This window comes from Ursus arctos, unplaced genomic scaffold (assembly GCF_023065955.2).
Source record: "Ursus arctos isolate Adak ecotype North America unplaced genomic scaffold, UrsArc2.0 scaffold_8, whole genome shotgun sequence".
Lineage (NCBI taxonomy): Eukaryota > Metazoa > Chordata > Mammalia > Carnivora > Ursidae > Ursus > Ursus arctos.
Genome location: NW_026623100.1, coordinates 65,020,839 through 65,046,829, shown reverse-complemented (window position 1 = coordinate 65,046,829; position 25,991 = coordinate 65,020,839). Strand labels below are relative to the sequence as shown.

Genomic DNA, 25,991 nt, shown 5'->3' with positions numbered 1-25,991 from the left:
GGTGCTGATCTCTAGGGGAGGGGACTATTTATATGGTCTTAAATGTTTGTCATATATATTTTTTACCTGTTCAAACAATAACAACAATAATTTGGCAGCCTTCACTGGCTCTGACTTACCCTGTTAGGGACTCACAAAAACTTGAGAAGGGTTTAGTTCTTGGCCCCATGCTCATGGCTTCTGTTCTCAAATGGGCCCCCATGTGGAGGACCCCCCAAAATAAGACACAAACATGCAGAGTAGGGCTTTTGAGCCACTGAAGAGATAGAATGTGTAACCCATGCAAAAAAGAAAGCTGCTGGGACCAGCAAGTGAGGATGACCCATTCCTGCAGTTAACACACAGCATTCTAATATTTCCCCTTTTCATCATTTTTATTCAGGAAAATTTGGTGTAAATCTTGGGACACAGAAGATGAGAAGCACTAACTGGGCCCCATGAACCTCCCACCATAATGTGTGCGAGTGCTCATTCCTTCATCCTTTCCTTTATGGAACAGGTGCTATTGAACACCTACAGTGGGCCAGGTGGCATCATAGGACATGGGGGCTAAGAAGAACCTTCGACAGCATTTCATCATTTCACAGAGGAGGAACCTCCAGGGCAGTTTAACTTCCAATGAGCTATTTCAGTGCAGAGAAATGACAGGTAAAGAAGCCTTCTTGATCATCCTATAGAATTCATTCCATTCTGCTTAACATTTTGGTTACTTGTGGGCACGTTTTCTCTGTAAGGACTGTGAAGACAGACTTTTGGTGTGTCCCTTGCCAGGATCCCCAACTCCTGGTGTCCATACCTTTGTGTAATCTCTTCTTATGGTTTGCTTTTAACCAATAGAAGATGGCAAAGGTGACGATGTCATTCCCATGCCTGGTTAATATACAAGACCCTGTCTTGCTAGCATACTTGCTCTGGAGACTGTCCTTGCTCTCTTGTGAAGTAAGTGTCTGTGTTGGGGAAGCCCACTTGGCGAGACATTGGGTGGCCTCTTGGAGCGCAGAGTGGCCTTTAGTTGAAAGCCTACAACCATAAGGAAATGAATTCTGTCAACAATCTGAGGGAGCTCGAGGCAGGTTCCTGCATGTCACCTGAATGTCCCTTTACATGCACACCGAACTAGCCACCTGCATTGCCCTTGGTTCTCAGCTCTGGAAACCCACATCCCCCTTTACACCAGTGGCACAGCTCTGACGTGGACTACAGATTGGCCCCCAGGACCTGGCTCTGTGCCTTTGGTACCTTCCTCGGTTGACACTGGTTCAGTTCCAGCTGCTGACCAGGAGCAGTGGGGACATTTCTTGACACCTGTACTCTAGCTGCCCTCCTGGGCACCTGTTTCTTGACTTGCAGACCAGCCTGGAATTTCCATTCTCCCCTATTACTGTTTCTTGAAGCTTGCCCTGTGGGCTTAGCCTGCAGCACCCTGATGCAAGTTTGAAATCTTTGAAGCCATATTGACAGCTTTATTGAGGTATAATTTACATGCCATAAAGTTCACCCCTGGAAAGGATACAATACATGGCTTTTAGTATATTCATAGAGCTGTATAACCATCACCATGCTCTAACCGTAGAACATTTTCATCACCCCAGAAAGAAACCCCTTACCCATTAGCAGTCACTCCCCATTCCCTCCCACCCCCAGCTCCTGGCAACCACTAATCCGCTTTCTATAGATTGTGCCTGTTCCAGATGTTTCATATGAATGGAGTCATGTATGGCTTTTCGTGACCGTTCATTTTTTTAATCTTAAAAAAAAATGAATACCGTGTGTCCACTCTAATTCACAATATACCCTTCTTTTGTGTTGACGTGAAGTTATAAAGAATTTTGGAAAATACATGCTGTTAAAATGTTCAGCCCACCAAAGTACTCCAGGAAGAGGGGCCCTGTGGGCCATGAGGCTCACTCATGCCATTCTCTTTGGGCCCTGCTCTGAAAGAGCAGGCCTAGATAATTCCGACAGCATCTAGGTCTTCCTATCTAGAGCAGATAAAAATCCAAAAGTTGGATTATTTGAGTAGATGCTTAAAGGGAAAGGTGATTAACTTTCTCTGTGCATCTGCCGCTCACCAGGCACCATCCTAAGCACTGTGGGAAGAAAAAGGTGGAGGGAGGCCCGGCCTTGCAGATTGTGTTCTGTCTGTGAAGTGGCAGGGGATAGCTAATGTCGCCCTCGGGCTGAGAGAATGATACGGCCCTGAGGATACATCAAAGGCCTTTTCCGACAAGGGGTTAGGGCAGAATTTGGGGAAGAGGACATTTGGGCAGAGGGTTGGGTGTGAAGCTACAGGATGGGGCCAAGGAGGTGGAGGGGATGTGCTTGGCTGGAGGGGGGGGAGGGGCAGACTGAAGGGCGTTAGAGGCAACTGAGCACATCCCTACCCCCACACTTCTGTCCCTTCCCAGCTCTTCCCCTCTGGGGGTCTGTATGCTCAGGGGAGTGACAAAGAGGGGGCCCAGAGGGAGGAAAATGAGGCCTTGTCTTTATCTGCATGAGTTTACACAGACTGACCAGTTCCCCGGCCTCCAGACCACCCTCGGTGATTTTTCTTTCCTAATGAAAACCAATGACAATATAATGACAAGGTTGAAAATATATTATGCTTAATGTGTGTGTGTTTAAAGTAAGAAAATCGTGTGAATTTTTTCTCCTCTTAAGGTTGTGTTAAAATGCCTTCTCTCGTTCCTCTTTCTTTGCCCACCTTTTGTGCATGTCTTTCATGCTCCAAATAGCCAGTAAATAGCACAGAAAATGCGCCCTTTCCTCCCAGTTGTGGAATCCTCTGTTCTCAGCTAAAATGTGTAAATAGGTTTATGTTTTTCTTTTTAAGTTTATGGTGAGCTTGGAGTAATCCGCGTATTTTCTTGTAGAAGAATTTAAGGTTGGGGCGCCCGGCTGGCTCAGTTGGTAGCGCACATGACTCCTGATCTCAGAACCGTGAGTTCAAGCCCTGTGTCTGGTGTGGAACCTACTTAAAAAAAAAAAGAAAAAAAGAATTTAAAGTAATGAGTATGGCCCATGCGAAAGACCCTGTGGGTGAAGAGAACATCGAAAGCTTGGGAAAACATAGCTCAGGGCTTCTCTGTTTGTTTTTTCAACTCTTAAGTAGTAGTGAATATTGACAGGACCCTGTGCCCAGTAGGAACCCAGTTGTTCACACGGAGATACCTACCCGTGATGCCCAGTCCTCACCCCTCCAGCAGTCCCAGGCTGAAATGCTAACACGGAGGTAGACTTGAGACTCTCGGGGCAGAGATTCTGTGGTGCCCATGTCGAGGACAGTGAGGGACAGCGGGGGGGGGGGGGGGCGGAAGGACACATGGTTTCGCCAGACTGAAGGTAAATGCCCGGTGCCCCGCAGAGCCCACACCGGGAGAGTGCAGTGCAGAGGCGGGAAAGAACGTCTGGGAGTTAAATCTGGGTGCGGATCTTGCCTTCCAGACTTGCTGATAATCTGTGTGATGCCACGCAAGCCGCCTGGCCTTTCTGAGCCCCATTGCCGGTTCCGTGCAGTGTGGCTGCGAGGCTTAGAAATGAAGCAGGTCTGGTACAGTGCAGGGCATGGAACAGGGGCTCGGTACCTTTGACCGGCCTTAGAGGTCAAATAGGTAGGTTTCGCTTCAGTGATGATGATTTGATTGCTTTCCTCTCCCCCTGGGTTTATAAATAATACATATTCACTGTGAAAAATTTAAACAATTATTAAATGTAAATGAAATAAAGTAAAAGTCACCTGAAGTCCCACCACCTTAAGACAGCCACCATTCACATTTTGGTGGGCATTTTCACCATCTTCGTCACACATACACACACACACATCCATCCTGTTTTAATTGTTGGCGTTTTTTCTTTCTTTTTTTTTAAATAGACTCTCCCCCCTCTCTTTTCCATCCTCTTCAACTAAATGCCACCTCCTCACCTTCTGCTAATTGGTATAAACAAACAGGGGTGTTTTCACCCATATTTTGCTCCTTACACATTATTGTGTATAAATAAGATACCAAGATATTTTTTGTCCTTGGATATTTTACCAGAATGGGATCCTATTATGTCTGTGTGTGTGGGTGTTATGCATACGGGTATTGGAGTTCCGGTTTGGTAAAATATATTATCTCTACGACTTGTCTCTTATCATTACAACTCAGAAGAAGCTTTTTTTTTTTTTAAGGATTTTATTTTGAAATAATCTCTACACCCAACATGGGGCTTGAACTTAACAACCCTAAGGTCAGAGTCACGTGCTTTACTGACTGAGTCAGCCACACACCCCTGGAAGAAGGTTTTGGGTTTTGTTTTGTTTAGATCTTATTTATTTATTTGAGAGAGAGAGAGCGGCAGTGGGGTGGGGGCAGAGGGGACGAGCAGACTCTTGAGCCCACATGGGGTCAGTCCTACGACCCTGAGATCATGACCTGAGCTGGAACCAAGAGCCGAAACCAAGAGTCGGATGCTTAACCCACCAAGCCACCCAGGCGCCCCACCCCTGGAAGAAGCTTTAAGGCAATTGGTATAGATCTGACTTTTTAAGAGTTGCATGATATTTAAGGCATGCCTAATGCCATATTGTGATATAATAGGAAATCTGTATTTGGTCTTCATCCCCAGTTCCTGCCATGGCGCTCCTAAAACCCTTGTAGCTTCCTGAGTGACGGGGGTGAGAGGAACATCTTTTGTTATTCATAATAAGCCCCCTTCCCCAAACCTGAGTTATGCTAATGAAGTGACTCTCCCGGTGATGGTGGTGATTGCATGCTGGTTGCCACGGGAACGAGCCAGGTGATGAGGGGGTTGGAACTTTCAGCCCCCATCCCCTACCCCTCCCGGGAGGGAGAAGGGCGGGAGATGGCCAATGAATCACCAATGGCCAATGATTCAATCAATCATGTCTTCGTAATGGAACCCCCATAAAAACCCCAAAGAGATGCATTTGGAGACCTCCCAGGTTGGTGAACACATCGAGGTCCTGGGTGGGCGGTGCACCTGGGGGGGCCATGAGAGTTCCATGTGCCCCGCCCTTACCTGGCCCCATGCGTCTCTTCCGGTTGGGTGTTCCTGATTTGTTTCCAGTCTTAGTAAGTAAAGTGTTCCTCTGAGCTTTGTGAGCTGTTTTGGCAAATTATTGAGGAGGGGGTCACAGGAACCCCTGATTTATAGAAGTCATCAGAAGTGCAGGTGACAACCTGGTCCATGTGACTGACGTCTACGGTGGGGGGAGCAGTCTTGTGGGACGGAGCGCTCAGCCTGGGGGCCTGCACTCACTCCCAGTGGTTAGCATCAGAAGTGCGATGAGTGGGGGCGCTGGGTGCGGGCGCTGGGTGGCTCAGGCTGTGGAGCATCCGACTCTTGTTTTGGCTCAAGGTCGGGAGATCGGGCCCCGCATTCAGCTCCACGCTCAGTGCAGAGTGTGCCTGAGATTCTCTCTCTCCCTCTGACCCTCCCCCCACCATGGTCTCTCTAAATAAATAAATAAATAAATAAAATCTTTTAAAAAAAGAAGAAGTGTTGTGGGTAGAGGAACAGTTTTCCTTTAGATAGTACTGTTCCCCATTGATGGACATTCAGTTTGTTTCCAGGTTTTTGGTGGCTTGTCGCCCTACCCACATTGCTGCTGTGGGCCTCTCTCTACCCGGCTCCTTGTGTTCTCTTGCTTCCGTTCCTATGGATAGAGTCCTGGGAGTGGAATTGCCAAGTCAGAGAGCTTTTTAAAATTTTAATAGACAACTTTTCAGACTGTTCTCTAAAAGCGTTGGATAATTCATGTTTTCATTAGCATTTCATTAGCAACACCCTGGCAACCACTCCCAACCCACACTCTTCTCCCCCCTGCCCCCACCAGTCCTGCCAAGGTCAGCCGTCTCCCTGGAATTGTTGCCAGTCTGATGGATGTGGAGTGACACCTCCTTGTGCCTTTCATCTACATCTTCTTGATCACTGGGGAGGTTGGACCTCTTTTCACACGTTGTTGGTCATTTCCATTTGCTCTTCTCTGTAGCACTTAGTGGTATCCTGAGCCCGTCTTTCTCATGGTTGTATGTTTCCTATCAATTTGTTAGAGTTCATTGCTGTCACATGCACTGCATATGTTTTCTCAGGATAGTTATTGTTTGTCTATTGACTTTTTCTATTTCTCTGATATCATTTACTTCACTAAATTTTTTAATGTATATAAAACCAGAGATGTGACCCTTCTTTTATGGCTTCTGGATTTCCAGACTGAATTAAAAGGGCTCCCCCACTCTTTTTTTTTTTTTTTTAAGATTTTATTTATTTATTTGACAGAGATAGAGACAGCCAGCGAGAGAGGGAACACAAGCAGGGGGAGTGGGAGAGGAAGAAGCAGGCTCCCAGCAGAGGAGCCTGATGTGGGGCTCGATTCCAGAACGCTGGGATCCCGCCCTGAGCCGAAGGCAGACGCTTAATGACTGAGCCACCCAGGCGCCCCTCCCCCACTCTTAAATTGTCTATGTCGTTTCCTGAGCTTACTTCTAATATTTTTATTGCTTTAGGTTTTACATTTAAATAAATTCCAGATGGATTACGGATTTGGGTAAATGCTGTGAGGTAGAGAACTGACTTAATTTTCTTCCAGACAAATTGCCTGTGATGCCAGCCCCATCTATTAAGTAAATCATTTCATCTCCACTGAATTGAAGTATCACTTTTGTTAGATTTAATTGAAATCTGCTACCAAGCATCTTATTCTGCTCCTTTCATCTATTTGTCTAATCATATGCTGACACTATAGTTTTAATTATAGTAATTGCATATAACATCTTTTAATATTCCTAGGACAGTGCTTTCCCCACCCCCGCAGTATTCCTTTTCATAGTTTTCTTGACTCTTCTCAATTCCATTATTATCCATTTCAAAATAAATACATTAAGAACTCTAATAGGAATTGCATTACATTTATATATTAATTTTGGGAGAATTGGCATTTTTTGATATTAGCTTTTCCCATCTAGGAATATATTTATTTCATTTTGTTTAGAGCCTATTTTATGCATTTTGAGAAGCTCTAGAGGAATTTGTGCCTTCCTTGGCTCTGTGTCTGTGTGTGCACGCGTGCGTGTGTGTGAAGCTGTATTTTTTTTTTTAAGATTTTATTTATTTGACAGAGAGCACAAGCAGGGGGAACGGGAGAGGGAGAAGCAGACTACCCACTGAGCAGGGAGCCCATGCAGAGGCTCGATCCCAGGACCCCAGAATCATGACCTGAGCCAAAGGCAGACGCTTAATGACTGAGCCTTCCAGGTGCCCCTGTGAAGCTGTATTGAGGTGTAATTTACATAAAATAAAATTCACCCACTTTATACAATTCACTGATCATTAGTATATTTAAGGAGTTGTGTAATTTAATCACGTGATTTTATTTTAGAAAATTTCCATTACCCCAAAAGGAAAACTCAAGCTCATTTGCAGTCACTCCCATTCTCAACCCCAGTTCTGAGCAGCCACTAAACAAAATCTATCAAAATAGAGAAAATACTTTAGATTTGCCTTTTCTGAACCCTTCTAAGTGTTTTACTGTTTATGCTGAAGTGTTTCACAGTGTTTTTCACTATTGTGAACACATTTTTTTTTCCTGTTTCTATTTCTAGCTGGCTGGCTGCTAGTGTAGGGGAAAAAGCTACTAATTTTACTACATTTATCTAAGTATCTAATTATCTGTTACCTTACCAATTTTCTTCGGTTTTCTAGGTATGCCATCATAACACATTTTATGTCCTTTTTCTCATGTTTATTTTGAGGATTTAATTTTCTTATTGCATTTTTTAAGGAAATTACAAACACTGTTTAATAATTGTGGTCAGAGAAGGCATCCCTGCTTTATTTCTGATTATAACGACAATGACTTGCCATCAAAATGTAATGTATTGGCAACTCTTGATGAGCTGGTAGAGGCAGAGAAAGTTAGAAGAAGGTTGAGGGGGAGTTATCTTTCCATTGACGTTTGTCTTTTAAGCCTGGAATGGAATAAACACTTCCTTAATCATTGGCTGGAGCTGCACTGTGTAGTGCCTTAGCAACTTAAAAATAAATACAATTAAAATTTCAGTTCCTCCTGGCGTTACGGAATCGAGCCCCACATCAGGCTCCTCTGCTATGAGCCTGCTTCTTCCTCTCCCACTCCCCCTGCTTGTGTTCCCTCTCTCGCTGGCTGTCTCTGTCAACTAAATAAATAAAATCTTAAAAATAAATAAATAAAATAAAATTTCAGTTCCTTAGTCATACTAGCCATGCTCAGTAGCCAAACAGGGCTGGTGGCCACCTCATCTGACAGCTCAGCTCCAGCACCTGGGTGGACAGATCCTGATCGTAGCCCACAAAGCCTAAAACATTCACTCTCTGGCCTTTTACAGGAAAAGTTTGGTGACCCCTGGTCGAGAGCATTGTCTCCTCACCTGAGTCGTTTGCATATAGCTTCCTTCCATTTTTCATAATGCCATCTACGAGCTGATGCTTAATATTTTTCTTTCTTTTTTTATTTTTTTAAAGATTTTATTTATTTATTCGACAGAGATAGAGACAGCCAGCGAGAGAGGGAACACAGGCAGGGGGAGTGGGAGAGGAAGAAGCAGGCTCCCAGCGGAGGAGCCTGATGTGGGGCTCGATCCCATCACGCCAGGATCACGCCCTGAGCCAAAGGCAGACGCTTAACCGCTGTGCCACCCAGATGCCCCCCTTAATATTTTTCTTTAAATAGCTCACTTTTTTTGCTTAAATGTTGAAGAGAAACATCATATCAACACTGTAAATGGGAATATTTGCCAGAAGTAAATATCTAGAAAAAGAAATACAATGAAAGCCAATCAATGTTATTAAATTCCAGTCGCAAACCGGACCTTGCTCTTCCCCTTGCTAAAGAAAGGAAATTGACAAGAGCGAGGTATTAGCAGATGCACACCCACGCACTGAGATGTTTTCCTTGATGTAAACAGAAGTATAGAAAGAGAGCTCGTGATTCAACGCCATTTGTGTCCAAGTAGTATACCTCCTAAACTCACCTGTACATGTTTTCCTCAATTTTGGAACACTAGGCTGAGGGGAAAGGAAATCAAAGAGCATGAATTGCACTTAGGTGGTGGCTGAGGTGGTGGTGGCCCCACTAGAGGGGTAATATTTTTTTGAAGGTTTTATTTTTAAGTAATCTCTATACCTAACATGGGACTCGAACTCACAACCGCAAGATCAACAGTCTCATGCTCTACCGACTGAGCCAGCCAGGTGTCCCTAGAGGAGTAACATTTACACACCTTTCTTACCATTACTAGTTAAAGGATGGACAAGACATATTTGCATTCTCTTTATAGTATAGGTTGGAGCACCAAAGATAAACTGGTAGTTGGAGTATAGTACTTTAACACCCCATAGAAATGTCATCACAAAGTAAAAATTTAGTGGTATTTCCTCAACCTTTTATTGATGTTTGCTCTATATTAAAAATGGTCATTGGAGAATATTTCTGCACCTCCTGCAAAACTGCAGTCAAATATATCCAGCATGTTTCTTATTCCTTAAAAAGTAATCCAGTAAATTCCTTCTGGAATTATCTACATAGAGGGCAGACCCGCTTTCTCTAAAACATTCTGACGGATACCTTCTCTTAAATGTTCAGTTGGATGGAGGGGAGCAGTGAATTATTTGGGATTCAAAAGGCTTTTCCTGGGTTAATCAGGCTTCCCTTTTATCTGGCAATAGAAAGTTTTTCCTTCCCAAACCATTTCCTCTTCTGCTTGGACTGCCAGGAAGCTTAGCACTAAATGTAATTCCTACTAAGTTCTATCTCATTTTTTTCTGGTCTCCCTTTAGCAATTCTCTTTTAGATGTGTTCTGTGGGTTTTTTTGTTTTTGTTTTTGTTTTGTTTTGTTTTAAGTAAGCTCTATGCCCAGTGTGGGGCTTGAACTCATGACTCCCAGATCAAGAGTCACATGCCCCATGGACTGAGCCAGCTAGGTACCCATTTTTGTTTGTTTTTAAGTCAGCTTTGTTGGGGTGCAATTTACATACAGTAGACACAAGGATTTTCAATGTACATTTCAAAAGGTTTGGACATACTTATGTAGCCGAGTAATCCAGTGACAGGAGTGTGGGTAAGAGGAGGCATTTGGGGTCAGCAGAGTGTGCCAGCAGGTGGAGAGGCCTCAGACGTGGATGGGCAGGCCTCCACTCCCTGGAGAAGGTGATAGGCAACAACCAGAAAGGGTGTGCCAGCCTCCTGGCAATGAGGTAGTAGCCCCTTTACCAAACAAGGTGTGGGCACAGGGAATCAGTACCCGATGTGAAGTCTGGGGTCTGACCCTCAGCCGCGGAAGATCTGGAGCACAGTCAGGGCCTGTCCAGAGCCAGGTGTCCTGACCTCGAGCTTCAGCATGTTGGACTCGAGTCTTCAGATTTGCCTTCAGGGCTAGGTCCTTGGCCTGGGCTGGAGGTGGGGAGGAGGCTGCCAGGGACTGGGAACCAAGGGAATCTGGCCAGCTCCTCTGAAAAGTAGAGGGGAATAAACTGTATTTATAAAAGTAATTGGTGTCTGTCATCAGTTCCAACCCCACCTCTCTTCTAGCAGAGGCAGGTAAACAAGAAAAAAAGGAAATGCTGGCATTCAGGATGAATTAAGTGAGCAGACAACCATTTACTCCCATTTACTTGTTTCAAGAGACGTTGACTTCATCTCTTTTGTTGGCAGTTACTCAGCAGGTGCTCCCTGCCTAGCAAGGGCTCCAAGAAAGGGCTCATTTACCTCTTTTTGTTTAAGTGAATGACGGTGTCTCCACATTTTCAGACTCAACCGCCAGGAAGAGCCTTTGAACCCAATCAGTCACATGCTCCATCTCTCCAACCATTCATTCAAGGAAGGCAGCAGCCAGATGGGCCGTAGTAAAGCGGGTGCTCTGCTCCTTTATGCAGCCATTTGAGAAGACACTGCCTTGTCTGGGGCGCCAGTGAACAAAAAATAGGAAGGGGGCCATACGCTATCGCCTGTGGAGCTAACACTTACCCTCCTCATTGAAAATGATGCCCTTGCGAGGCACCTGGGTGGCTCAGTCGGTTAAGTGTCCGACTCTTGGTTTCGGCTCAGGTCATGAGCTCATCTTGGGATCGAGCCCCCTGTCAGGTTGAGATTCTTTCCCCCTCCCTCCTCCTCTCCCTGTGCTGCTCCCCTTGCTCGCACATTTTCTCTCTCTCTCTCTCTCAAATAAACAAAATCTTAAAAAAAAAAAAAAAAAAAAAAAAAGGAAGAAGAAGAAAGAAAGAAAGAAAATGATGCCCTTGCTGCTGGCTTGGTCCTGGCACGGGGGTGCGGTCTTTCACTGAGCCGGGGGACACGTGAAGAGGAGCCAAGTGGAGATGGAGTGTGATGAGCTCAGTTTTAGATGTGATCAGTTGGAAGGGCCAGTGAGACGTTAAGGGAGAAGGAACTAAGGCCATTAGATGAACACGTTGATGGTGGTTAAATAAATGTACGAGGGATATTGACTTGCTAGTGAGTTGCCTGCCCTGGCACAGACTTCCTGAGAGCCTACTCTGGGGTACTCTGCTGCTCCCGCCCCCCTGACCAGAGCGATTGTCGACTCCATAGCTGGTTTCTCATACAAATATTTTTACAATCAGGTAGTGCAGAGAGATTTGAGTCCTGCCGCAATTTGCAGTTCTTTTCTCTGAGACAACTGCAGTTAATAGTTTAACGAATAACCTTTCCAGTGTTTTGTGGAAAAAGCTCATTTATATGTAAGTGAGTTTTCATATATAGATGAAAGGTTTATATAAGTGAGATTTCATATTCATATATATTCAGCTATCTATGACATCTCACATATATACAGACGTAGATACACATACCATGAGTCCTGTTCTGTAATCTGCTTTCTTCACTTAGTACTGTATCCTGGATAACATCCCCAGTCAGTACTTAAAGATCTACATGAGGGGCACCTGGGTGGGCTCAGATGGTTAAGCGTCTGCCTTTGGCTCAGGTCAGCTCAGGTCATGATCTCCAGATCCTGGGATCAAGCCCCAGGGCGGGTTCCCAACTCAGCAGGGAGTCTGCTTCTCCCTCTGCTTCTGCCTCTCCCCCTTGCTCGTGCTTGCTCGCTCTCTCTGGAATGAATAAATTTAAAAATCGTTTAAAAAAAATGAAGATCTGCATGATCTTTTTCAATGGCTGCATAGCCTTCTCTTGTGTGAATATACCATTATTTGTTTAAACAGTTCTCACATTGACACACCTTAAGCTTGTTCTCAAAGTGTTTGCTATTATAAACAACACTGCAACAAAATACCCTCATAATACAGTTTTGTGCAATGGCCTGATTATTTCCTAGAAGAAATTCTTAGATGTAAAACCCACATTTTCAGTTTTCATATAGATTTGTAGATTTCCTCTTGGTGAGGTTGTATCAGTTTGAAGCCCTATGAACAGTGTATGGGATGCTTGCTTTTCTCTGTCTGGGCATTGTACTCTTTTTCTGTGCCATTATGATAGGTGAGAAATGTAATCTCATTGTTTTCATTTGCATCTCTTTGATTATTAATAAAGACAAACATCTTTTCATTTGCTTCTTAGCTATTTATGTCCTCTCCATTCCCACAGGTTGCCTGTTTATGACCTTTGCCGATTTTTTCCACTGGAGCCCTTGTCTTTCTCTTAAGATTTATAAACACTGTTACATATTACAGATATTAATCCTTGGTTTTATGTTGCAAACATGTCATAACCAGTTTTTGTCTTTATTCAAAGTTTTTTGCTGCATCTTTTGACATATTACAGTTTTTCATTGTCATATAGTCACACCTGCACCAATCTTTTCTTTTCTGGTTTTTGGCTTTAGATTATGCTTAAAAAGCCATAACCCATCCAAATTTATAAAAATATTTTTCGATGTTTTCTTCTAGTACTTTACCCTTTGAATTTTTATGTGAAATGCAAATCTAATGATGTCACATCTTCGCTTGACCTACCAGCAAGCCTTATGGTCCACGCTCTGAGCACGTCCCACCAGGCCTTGAATGGCTTGGGCTCTCATCAGCTCACCAAATACACCAGCCATCAGGAAAGCACCCAGCTAGACCACACTGCTCTGCTTCTGTCTGGAATGCTCAGGTTTGCCCCCCGCCCGCATAGTGAACTCCTAAGCAACGGTCAAGACTCCTCTCAAAGGCACTTTATCTGAGAAGCCGTCCTCTATTCCAGTCAGTGTTAAGTGCTTCTCCCCCGCCCCCCTTCCTGGTACTGACACAGCCCTTCTCTTCACTCATACTGAGATTTTTGTTTATGCATCTCTTTCCACTCCAAACGTGGGGGCCAAGTGTGGGTGCCAAGCTTGCCTCTGTGATCTGATTGGCATCTTCGCCAACTCAATATGCTAACAGTGGAGGCTGGGAGGCCAGTTAGAAGTATCCAGGTAATGGTGATATCTTAATGCAGGTAGATGACAAGCCTGAACTGAGGCGGTCGGTTTGAAGAAAAGAGGGTGGATAACAAATAGATTTAGTAGGTACAACAGACAGTGCTTGAGTACGGTGTTTTGTCTGAAGCGTCTCCTAAATGTTCAACAACAAGTAAATCGAATGTTAGCCCATTAGCGCAGTCCAGGCCTTTTGATCCTTGTATTATGTGGTGTTTAGAATTACCTCTACTCCCAGTCCTTTCCACGAAGCTGTGTGACCTTGGCTGTCAGTTACCACTAGTCAGCGTCTGTGAAGTAGAGACGGCCCGTCATCTTCAAGGGCAATTGTGAGGTGCTTTCAATTAAACGTCACAGTGATAAGAGCCTTCAGGGCCCCTGGCACTGACCAGCATTTAGTAGGTGTGAGGTCTCTGGTCCTGCCATCTCCTTACCTTGGGTGACTGGGTCAGTTGCCATCGTCTGATTGATCTAAAGAGTTCCTAGAAAGAGAAGTTGAAATCGGCTTTCTTCACTGGGTTTCCATCAACTCCAGGCATGCCCTGACAGCTGGTCTCCATCTGTCCCCGCCAGCACTCTGCTGGGCTTGCCCATGCTTCCATTCTTCCTGTCTTCCCCAGTCTGTTTTCCCTTTCCTCCAGAGAACCTACCAGCATGCAGTCCTTGCTCAGCCCTGCTCCTTCCTTTTCTATTCCGTTGGCACCACCAGTTGAACTCACACCACCCTCATGCCTGGATTACCACCGTCACTGTTCTCCCGGCCTCCACGCAGCCTGTGCCAGGTAAAGAAGCAGAAGGACCAGCCCCCAGATCATGTGCCCACCCCCTGACCAGCCTCGATCCCGCTCGGAGTGCGCCAGGTCATCCTGTGCCCATTGGCTCTCGTTCAGAAGGCTGGGCCTCTGGCTCGGCACTCCTAGGCCTCATCTCCTGGCTCCCCCGGCTACTTGCTCAGCCCAGTCTAGCCTCTCAGTCCCGCGGCAGTTCGTCTGCCGGCCATTCCCAGCCTCTACCTGCTTATTCTGCCGTTTTTGTTTTTGTTTTTGGTTCCCAACCCAGACAATGCCAGCTTTGTTCCTTTGCCCTAGGCCTTGCACCGGACACCCTCACAACCAGCATGGAACTCTCTTCGGAGAAGCCTTCCTTCCCATTGCTCACAGCCCATTACTGTGGCGAACACTTTGTACATGCAGAGTGCTTTTCACGTCCCCATCTCTTCTGGCCAGGCCTCGCTTCCTTCAACTAGCATTCAATGAGCCCCTCTGCGTGCCAAGCCCTTAGAAAGATAAAATGAAGCCTAGTCTCTAATGTCAAGGCGCTCCAGTCTACTATGGATGGATTCCAACCCAGTTTCCGTAATACGGGGATAATCCTGTCTAACTACCTCACAGGGGTGCTGGAAGATTTCTTTGAAACTGTGTGTGAGCCTGTCACATAGAGCGCTCGGTGGTGACGATGTGGTGTTGATGGTGCTGACACCCACTTTACAGCTGAGAAGATGGGAGTGGGGCAGTTAGTCATGTGGCCAGAGGGGCAAAGCCAAGTTCAGCGCTCCCGGCACTGCTCTACCCATCGCCCGCTCCGTTTCCTTCTCTTACCCCTCGGACCCTTTGCTGCCCCATCTGCTAGTGTTTGCTGCTCTTAAACAGGCCGCTGGAATGCAGTCAGGCTCGTGGCCTCACCCCCCAGCTGAGGGAAGCTGATCATTTTCAGCCCCCACCTGCCTTCAAGTCTCCTAAGTAAGAGTGCCCACTTGACCTGCCACTCCCAGTGGGCACGGTGCTTCTCACATATGCCTGGGGGTGTCGCCCATGAGAAAGTGTCTCCCAGAGGGGGTGATGGAGCTCACAGTGTTCTCCCACCTTGCCGCCCATCTCCCCAAAGTTGGGCTCCATTTGTCATGTATTGCTGCAAGCACTGGTGAGATTTGCTCTTCAGGCTCCAGAATTCTGGGTTAAGGTAAAAATACCTATTTGCCTTAGTGACGGAGGTGAGTCAGGTTCATAAGAAGGCAACTGGCAGAAGCAGGCACAGGAAAGGGGATGGCATTGACCAGCGGAAACATTCTGGGTATAAAGTTGATGGCAGGTAAAAACACTGTGTTTGGGAGGGAGAGATGGAAACACATTTTCAGCACAAGATGAAGGATCCGGTACGTCTTTAAAGACTTACATCACCGGGGAAAAAAGTCTGTGTCCTTCTGAAATCTATTTGAGTCGAAATAAGGAAGGAGATTGGTTTGTCCTAAAGCCCAGTCCTTTTAGGAAATTTCCCAGGAGGTGGCAGGAGGATGGCAAGATATCCTGAAAAAAAGAGGGAACGTTTTTCACCTTATTTCAGTTTTTTTCCCAAACAGAATAAAGCTGTTTGTGTGGTTTTAAATTAGTGTAGTTATTTTTCATCAGAAAATCAGTATAATATTATATAGAAAATTTGAAAAATTAGAGGAGTGAAATCCCCTATAATCCCAATCAACACAGACCTTGTTATGTATTCTCACCTGGTCTGCTTTTTGTGTGTGATGTTTTTACGTAATTGTAGTAACACATGGCATATCATTTTCATATACGGACGTGCAGTTCTTCTTTTAAAATTTTTAAATGTTTTATGAGATACGTACAGAAAATATGTCTAATTTAAATAGTAATTTAAAGCAAACACCTGTGTAACTCCCACCCTTTTCAAGGAGGAGATTTGAATATTTGCAACTCTCGAGAAGCTCCCCACCATGTGTCCCAAACACAGCCCCTCCTTGGCCTCCCAGAGATAACCAACCACTCCGACTTTTCTGATTTTCTTGGGTTTTTTTCCTTTCTATGACTATATGCCTAAACACTGTAGTTCAGTTTTGAATGTTATATGGCCCTGTCCCGTATTTACTATTTTGTGTCTTCAGTTGTTTTTGAGATGTTCTACGTGGCTGTCGTTAGTTCATACTAATTTTTCATTTAAAAGAGAAAAAGTGAAATTTTTATGTATTTCCACCCAATATTTATCCCAAATCTAGACCTTATCAGGTAGCCCAAGTTTGAGACTCTTTTCTTTTGATTTTATTTTTAAGTAATCTCTATACCCAATGTGGGACTTGAACTTGCAACCCTCATGCTCCACGACTGAGCCAGCCAGGTGCCCCTAGGACACTTTTATAATTAGGAAAATGCATTTTTTTCCCCTGCTTGTGACTTTCCCCACCCTCAGTCAGAGAATGGGGGGTCTCAGACTGAGAAACATCGTTGCCCCCTCCCTCTTTCTGGCAGTGGGCGGGCGCTGGTGCCTCTGCCCTTTGGCTGGCATTCTAGGAAGCAGCCACTCTGTGGGCCACTGGAGGCCCTGGAGCTGCAGCTGCTATCTTTCCAAGAGAGCTGATGGAATGATTTCTGGGGCCTGCAGACAGCTGGCGAGAGCGTGGAAAGCACAGCAGGGCTGAGGAATCTGCCAGAAGGTCCGCCTGGGGAAGGGTTATGGTGGTAATGTTGACTACTGGTCACAAAAGCCTGGTGTTTTCTGGCTGAGGCCTCAGTCAGGAGGCCAGATTCTTGTCTCCAGTGTGCATACACCTCCCTGCCCTTCTTCCAGGGCCCTGGAGCCGCTAGGCTCACAGAAGGGGATCTCCTCCTCTTTACTGGTTTTTGCTGGTACTCGGTCTCCGCCAGTCTCCCGACCTCAGTGAGCAAGGGAACACTTGAAAGGAGCAAGATTTCTGCCCAAATGCAAAGACTGCACGCAGGGGCCGTGATGCCCACCAAGGCGCACGTGAGCGTCCCCACGCAGGTGGCCTCTTTGGTCCCGACGCCACACACGCTCGCATGTACTGTCAGCTTCGCCTTCCCACAACTGTCCGGTTTCTCTCACAGCTAATCTTGAGCAAGTGGTCTGAGGCTCCATTTCTTGGGCTAATCCCTTGGAATTTCATTCTTGCCCTCTGTGCCCTGATGGTGCTTGCGTGTGGAGTCCCGCCAGGCTGGGCCAGGCCAGACCCAATGAAGCCATGGGTTTAAGACTTCTTATACTATCTTAGCCTAAGGACTCAGCCCACATGGGTCCATATACACCTTCCCAGAACCTAGGCCCACCTCTCGGGCTACACTTGGAGCCGCTCCTTCGTCCTTGTTTCTTTACGCTTCTACGAGAACAAGCCCTTGTTCTCCACATTCACGTCCATCCCATGGACAGATTGGGTCACCTTGGCCTGCCTGTCCTCTTAGTGTGGCCTTGATGCTGGGCTCTTATGGCTTATGGCTCCCGGATGATGGGTCCAGAGTGTCTGGTTGGGGGGAGGGGGTTGTACCATCGGCCACAGCCTGTGGAGCCCCTGCCCTCCATGTGTGACCCTTTGGCTTGATAGGCCCTTCTTTCTGCTTCCAGATCCCCAGAAGATGCCTGAGCTCCACATGAAAGACAGACCTGCTGTTTCACCTTCCCCAGTTCTCCCCATGGCTGGGTTCTACCTCCAGAATCTCTCAAAGCCTTTTGCACAAAACTCCTAGGTGACCCAAACCAGGCCCACCACTCAGACCAGCCCTCGATGCTGACGCTGGCCTCGTTGGAGAGGAGTCTAGGAAGAGGCTCAGGATTCTGGGTGGGTGATAAGGGATGCTGCAGCTGCTTTTGGACAGGCTGAGTGTGTGTGCCTGTGGAACATTCCAGTGGAATGGTCTGTGGGCATTTGGATGTTAAATGTCCTCACACCCTCATTATTGGCATAGAATAGGTTTCAGATTCCTGCTTATTTACCCTGGAAAGCAGGGTCCTAGGTGTTGAAGAAGTCAGTCATAAGGCAGGTGAAGTGTGATCATGGGATGTGGGGAGAGGTCGTGCGGCAGAAACAGCTGTGAGCTTGTCTTTTTTATTTTTACTTGTCACCTAATTGTTGTTTTCATGAGTTCATACAAATTGACTAGGGAAGTGGTTATGTCTGAGGGTGGGGTGAAACAAAAGAGGTGCGGGGACAGCAAGAGTAGTGACGATGGCGAGTTCACAGGTGTTTGTCATTTTTCTTTATACCTGACATGGATGTTACAAATACCATTTTAAATCGACTCAAGAGTTGATAAAGCCAATTAAGAATTAAAAAACTATACTTGTTTTAATATTAAAGAATTGTGTAGTGCAGTTTAGAAAGGCAGTTCACTTTATTAAAAAACTACGTGTATTAACTTAAAGCCTTAGCTGTTTCCCACTCACCTCAAACTTCCCTTTTTTTTTTTTTTTAAGATTGTATTTATTCATTTGACAGAGTCAAACTTCCCTTTTTGGCTCTAATGTTCTAGCGAACCTTTCATTTGTTTTCATTTTTCATCTCAGAGACAATCCCTTTCCAGAATCATCCCAGGACTCCATAAGTACAAACACCACAATCCCCCCCACCAACCCCTGTTAGGATCGGCTCCCTGGCTGGTGAGAGCGTAGAAAGGTTATGGCAGCTGCTGCTTCCATTACTGTTCCATTACTCTTTCCTACGTGTTGATCAGAGGAAGAAAAATAGCTGCATATTTTTGTTTTCTTTTCCTAACCACTGCCATATATTGCCTTTTGATCCTTTGGCAAATGTTACCTGCTTGGAGCAAAGGAAAAGCCACATCATTCCGTGTGTCCCCAGCGACCAGAACTGGCTTCCCCTACCCCTCCAGTTAGCAGCCCGTCTGCCATTAGGACTGGCTTACATGCTGTGGATCCTTCGTGACTCAGGGCACTTTTGTAGCTCTTGCCTTGCACGTGCCTTGATCTCACAGTGACCGATTGTCTGTAAAATCACACGTTCTTCCGTGGGTTGGACCCAAAGAGGAAACGTGAATCTTAAATCAATGCCTATTAAAAAGGAAATACATACCATACAAACCAATTCCTATCAAGTTCGTTTTAAGGTCTTTCTGCAGGAAGTGTCCCCTTCGCACTGTTCAGGCCCCACATGTCTCTGAGCCGCAGGGACCCCCAGCATCCTCCAGCTGAGCTGCTGGCAGGAGGCAGCTGTGCAGGCCAGACTGCAGGCTCTCCGTGTCTCGCACCTCCCCGCAGGCACAGGGGAGCTGGGGAAGGTGATGACAGAAGCAGGCAGTTGCAAAACACAGCGTTGGGGTTGGCATTTCCTTGGCAGGACCACACTGCGTGCCTTCTAGGAGCACGGGGTTGTGTGCATTTCATGAACGAGAAGCAGCAGCTGCCATAACCTTGACTGTCCAGCAGGCAAGGTGCCCCCTGTGCAGTTCTGCGTTGGAATGGCTCATAGCAGTAAGAAGCAGGAGGGTGGGCAGTACGGGAAATTGTCCTTTACCCAGCAAGACGGTCATTAGATGGCAAATAGCAGTCATTTTCACTGTTTTAAACATAAAAAAGGCTTTCTCAGGAAAGACTGCGTTCCGAGGTGGTACAGTGCTCTTTCCCCAGCTTATACATCACCTTGGCTGTCACCCAGCAGGGGTTCAGGACCATAAGGAATCCATGCCATGGAACTGGGAAATTGGGGGATATAAGCCGTGTACAGCTGAATAAATCTTGGCATATCAAAGATATCCATCTTGCTGTGGAAGGCATCATTGCTTCCCCAAATAAATTGTAGAATTCTTAAGATCTGCACATTTGCAGTGTAGCGGCACCCTGTCAGCCCTGGTCTGCCCCTCTATTCAAGGTCACTGTTGGTGAAGTCCAAGGACAAAAGGGAAAGTCAGGGTAGACTTGATGAATCTCTGCAGCTCTAGAATTCCATGGTTCTGAGTTATTCCTTCTAATACCATTTAACTATCTGGCATGTTTCCATTTCTGCCTGGGAGGACAGCCATGTGGTTTGAATTCTTTCATTTGCATAGACAAATAGCTGGGTGATCAAAGTTTTTGGTTAGACAAATGGGAATGTGGGATACAGCCAGAAGTCCTTAAAGGAGGTGACATTTATTTTAAGACACAGTTGTTACTTAATGCTGATTTGATTATAATGTTCACTTCTGTCTAATGTAGTATCTTAGCTCACGCTGCTATAATAAAAATACCATAGACTGGGTGGCTTAAACCACAGGAAATTATTCCTCACAGCTCTGAAGGCTGAGAAATCCAATATCGAGGTGCTGGCCAATTCACTTGCTGGCGAGGACTCTCCTCGTGGCTTGCATGACTACCTTCTCTCTGTATCCTCACGTGGGATGGGGGTTCCAGGGGAGGGGGGTGGAGAGAGAGACGGGTGAGGGGGTGTGAGAGAGATCTCCTGTCTCTTCTTGTAAGAGCACTAATCCCACTTATGAGGACTCCACCCTCACGACCTAATCCCCTTCCAAGGCCCCAGCTCCAAATACTATCACGCTGGAATTGGGGCTTCAACATATGAATTTTGGGGGTGAAACAAACATTCAGTCCACAGCCTATGTAGTAAACCAGTGGGCCAGATATTGGCTCTGTCTACACAGTAACTGTGTTTGGAATAAATGAGTGCTTTGAAGCATCATAAATTAGTAAAACTGATACCAACCATGACCACTGACAAGAATGTTTTCTGAATATAGAAGGAAAGACAGTCATAGCTGGTGGCATTTGCAGAACTTACGAGCATGCATTTCAACAATGGTGCTCAAATTTTTCCCTTCCGAGGGATTCTCCTAAGACGGCCAAGGTATCTCCCCCACTCACCCACCCCCTCACGCCATCATGTTCACAAACTCGTACGTACACAGACAGAAGGCTCGCCGCAGAGAAAGAGTCCAGGAACGTCTTTTCTTCATTTAGTTTAGCAAAGACTAGCAGGGGAAGCTGGAGGAATGTGGTGCTAATGAGGTTACTGGGGGAGGTGAGAAGCATAATGAATGTCAACCGTCAATGGTGAAGGGGGACTGAGTGGGATGAGGCATTGTGGCCACCCAGACAATTTGGAAATCTAGAAACGTGTGGGGGCGGGGATACTGGTATAGCAAAACCCTCCCACCATCACCAAACAGCTCCTGTCACTCATTCACAGCTCTGGTGTCTGGTTCTCCGTGAGACACACCCAGTTTAAACCAATACCTGGTAACTTTGTTTTCAGGCTTTTAGGCAAGAAGTGTCCCATTACCTGGTAGTCACTTTGTAACAGTTTGGGTCTCTGTCACCCACTAGACTGAAGCTCTTGAGAGCAAGGCCTGTGTCCTCAGAGTTGTGTCCGGTGCTTGACACTGGAAGAGGGTGCGGTTCCAGCGTATTTTAGTGCACACGAATGTTCATTTTTGTTCACACGTAGTCCTAGCGTGTTCTGCGGCCTCAGTCACCCCAAAGGCTGACAGCCTACAGGCCGTTTTGATGACAGCAGCCCCTAGTCTGAAGCTGGACGTCTGCCAGAGGGTGGGGATGGAGCTCCCAGCATCCACGGAAGTGGGTCTACCAGGCGGCCTGAGATCCAGGCTCTGGGTCGCGCCCCCTCCATGTTGGCAGTATGGCGCGTGGCCAGGAGTGCAGGCTGCCGTAACAAAATACCACAGGCTGGGGGGCTTATACAATAAAATGTATTTTCTCACAGTTCTGAGGCTGGAAGTCTGGCATGAGGGTGTCAGTGTGGTAGGTTTCCGGGGAGAACTCTCTTCCTGGCTGGTAGATGGCTCCTTTCTCACATGGCCTTTTTTCAGCGTTTATGCAAAGGCCGTGGCGGTGGGGGGTGGGGGACTGAGCCGTCTGGGGTCTCTTCTTATAAGGATACTAATCCTGTGGGATCAGGGCCCCACCCTATGACCTCATTTAACCTTAGAAACTTCCTTAGAGGCCCCATCTCCAAATGTGGCCACACTGGAGATAAGGGCTTTCGTGTGTGACTTGTGGAAGAACAAAACATTCAGTCCACAACAGCTCTAGACAGTTGTCTAGTTTTCAGTCCCTACTTTGTTACAGACTAGCTGTGTGACCTTGAGGACGTTCCTTTAACTATTCTAAGCCTCGGCCATCTCAGAGCAATAATGGGACATTCATGGTGCCTGTCTCAGTCGTGAGACGGAGTTCCCTCTGAGGTAATCCCGGGAATCCAGCCTCTTCAGAGCCAGGTTAACCTTCGGGATTTCTACAAGGAAGAAGAAAAAGGTTGGGTGGGGACCCAATTTTATCCTATATAGTTTGAAAACCTAGAAAACTATGAAAAACATAAAAATCACCTATAACTCTTCTACCCAGAGCTAACTCTGATAACTTTTCCCTTAACTCAGACAGACCTGAATATGAACCCGATCCTTCATCTGGAGTTGTGGGACCTTTCATTTCCAAAACTTCTGTTTCCTCCTCTTAAGAAGGGGGCTAAGGTTCCTGCTTGTTCCTACTTTTCGGGGTTGGTTGCCACGTGGTCAAATGCATGTGTCCCAGGCACGGGGTGTTAGCTTACCAAGAATGATTGCTCTCATTTCTACTGAGAAGTCACCCTTGGCTTTGATACCGGCATCAAAGCTCAGACAGGAATTCCCAGTAATTCATTATTGCATTACCCTTCCAGGTCCCCCACCGTCCAGGTGTACACTCTGAAGCATGTGTTCTAGGTTAACAAGCAAATCAGTATTCTCCTTTATAATATTCTCCTTTACTGACATAAACAATAGCAGTTAGCCAGCATAAATATTCTTATTTTTCCTCTTGCCCTAAAGCAGCTTTAAAAGGTGAAGATTATATATTTGCACAGGGGGCTAGGAAGGTGTGTTCTTTCGGCCACCCCTACCACTACCATCACTTCTCTCCTCTAGTGCAAACTGAGAAGTCGCATCTCTCCTTTCATGGTCACACTTGGCCTTGGCTTCGTAACGAGAGAGAGGGAGATTGCATCAGTCAGCCTTTCTGGGCTTCCTTTGGCCAGGGAACAAACCTGCGAACAAGCTCATTTCCTAATTGCATATTAAATTAAAACTCCAGTTTTCAGATTTTAGGACAAAAGATCAAATATACCCAGCTTCATCTCACTTCAGACAACAAGCTTGTGGTTGGGACTGTCCCATCTTCGCATCTCTTCAGCCTGACTCCTCCCCACCGCCTCTTTGCCCACTACCTTCCTCACCAGGGAAAGGGCCCCTTCTCCCCAGAGGTTGGACTGATCCCTGGGGGGAGCAGATGTTCCTGGGAAACAGCTGTTGCTGTGTAAGGGAACAGGGTTCGCTCCCACCACTTGTCTTGTTCCCCAGCACCGCCCCCAGCAGCAGCCCCACAAGGGGCCGGCCTCTCCTAACAGCAGGAGAGTCTAGTGGTTGACCCTGAATGGGCACAGCCAACTTTCTTGGTGTGGAGATTCCACGCACTCCATAGTGGTCAACTTGACAAAAACAAACTGTTTAACCAAGTGCGTCCAGGAGAGCAGGCTAAGATCTCCAGATAGCTGACCCATCTCCTTGTAAGATGTATTCCTTCAACAGGTTCCAAGGCCTTTTCATCCTGGGACACAGCCTTCTCACAGCTTACCTGGTGGCAGGCAAATTAAATGACAAGAATAAGAGGAAATATGTTGCTTCCCCTGCTCTGTCCACAGTAATTTGCTCTACTGGAAAAGGCATGAAAGCCGAGCATTGCCCTGGACGGAGAGTTGCCAGATATCCCAGAAACCAAATATGGAACGGCCTACCACTCACTGCTTTAAGCCATTTGATCGTGTTGGGACGCAACAAGTGGATGAAGCCATTCATTTGTTCACTGGCTTTGAGTATCCCATACTCGGGGCTGGGGCTGAAGAGGGAGCAGAAACAATGATCACTGATAATGCTTTTGACTTTGAGGACCTTAGTTCAGAGGTGCAGAGAGACTCCAGGGCCATGAAGTTTGTGAAGGTGGCAGAGAGTCAGGGAAGGCTTCTCAGAAAGGGGGACAATTGGATTAGGTCCTGAAGAGTGAGAAGTTTACCAAGTGGAAACGTGGGCTTCATTCATGCCTAGGGAGACCCTGCAATGATGAAGTCTCCTTCCTCCTGATCAGGCTTTGTCTTATCTTTTCTAAGTCTAAATGAATCATTTCTGTTCAGCTACCTGAGGGTCATGAGAGTTGCAGATCCAACCGAAGGTGCTCCCTGGACGGGATTCTGATTAGCTCACCATCACGGCAGCTGTCTGGACGCTGACCCCCTCCCCTGTGTCCACCCTGCTGCCCCTCTCAGGTCCCACAGTGGCTCCTCCACATCTCCCCCTCCCCCACTCTGCTCACATCCTCTTGGCTCCTCGCTGCTCCCAGGAGCTCCCCGCCTCCCGCTATTCAGAGCAGAGAGAACACAAATTCCTGTGTGTCCCCACCTCGCCTGCATCTTCATGTTATCTCCTTTCTGCAAGCCTTGACCTTAACCTCTCTTGAGTCTGTTTCCTCTTCTGTGGATGGGCATAATAATACCTTCCTCACAGCTTTGTTGGAAGGATCAAATAAACCGTGTTAAGTTGACAGAGACCCAGCTTCCATTAATGATGGCCTTCATTCTTCCATGCTGCAAGACCTTCCACCACAATAATCTCTTATCCTCTTCTATCTTTAATCTCTCCTTTGACTCTCTCCTAGCTGTTTGAAAAAATCTTAGATCTGTCCTAAATTGATCTCTTCCCGCAGGCATGCTGTCCTCAGCCCATTTTACGTCTCCCTTTACTCACAAAGATCTTGACATGTTTCCACAAACTTGCCTTCAACCACCATTTATCAAAGACTTGCTCCTCTCCATAACAGTGGCCAAGATCTCCCTGTGGTCCTTATCCCCCTCCCCTCTATGGCCACATTTAATGCTAAGGAGAGGGAGCTCCAAGAGGAAGAGAATGGTTAGTGGTCAAATGTGGCCACTCAGTGGATGATCCATTTTGAACTGATTTTTGTGTAAGACCTGAGATTGAAGTCAAGGCTAAATTTTGCTTATGGATAGCCAGTTGCTCCAACATCATTTGGTAAAAAGACTATCTTCTTCCCTCCATTGGATTTTTTTTTCACCTTTGTCAAAAATCAGTTGACCATACTTATATGGGCTATTTCTAGATCTTTATTCTGTTCCACTGATTTTGTGTCTAGCCCTCCCATACCACCCTGTTTTGATTACTGTAGCTATGTAATAGGTTTTGAAAGCAGGTAGACTAAGTCCTCCCACCTTATTGTCTTTGTCAACATTATTTTATTTTATTTCATTTTTTAATTTTTATTTATTGGGGAGAGAGAGAGAGACCTAGCAGAGGGAGAGGCAAAAGGAGAGGGAGAAGCAGGCTCCCCACTGACATGGGGCTCAATCCCAGGACCCTGGGATTATGACCTGAGCTGAAGGTAGACACTTAACCAACTGAACCACCCAGGTGCTCCTGTCAAAATTATTTTAGCTTTGTCATTTCACATAAACTTTGACAATAAGCTTGCCTCTAACTACAAAAGATTTTTGCTGAGATAGGAACTGCATTAAACGTGTATATCAATTTGGGGAAGATTGACATCTTTTCTGTGTTGGGTGTTCCTATCCATGAATATGGTGTGTCTCTTCACTTACTTAGATCTTTGATTTCTCTCATCAGCATTTTGTGGTTTTTTAGCATATAAATCCTGTATATGTTTTCTTAGATTTATGCCTAAGCATTTTAATTTTTTTGCATGTACATGTGTTCATTGCTACTATATAGAAAAACTAACTTTTGTATGTTGTATCTTGTATCTTGCATTCT

At 46.1% G+C, this 25,991-nt stretch overlaps 1 protein-coding gene and 1 non-coding gene across 2 annotated transcripts in view; one reads left to right on the top strand and one right to left on the bottom strand.

Moving 5' to 3' along the window:
• DPYSL5 (dihydropyrimidinase like 5) overlaps window positions 1-25,991 on the top strand; it is an 89,102-nt gene that overhangs the window by 11,787 nt on the left and 51,324 nt on the right. The window lies entirely within an intron of this gene.
• Window positions 9,161-9,233, bottom strand: TRNAN-GUU (transfer RNA asparagine (anticodon GUU)). Its single transcript has one exon. It is a non-coding gene; the product is annotated as a tRNA-Asn (tRNA).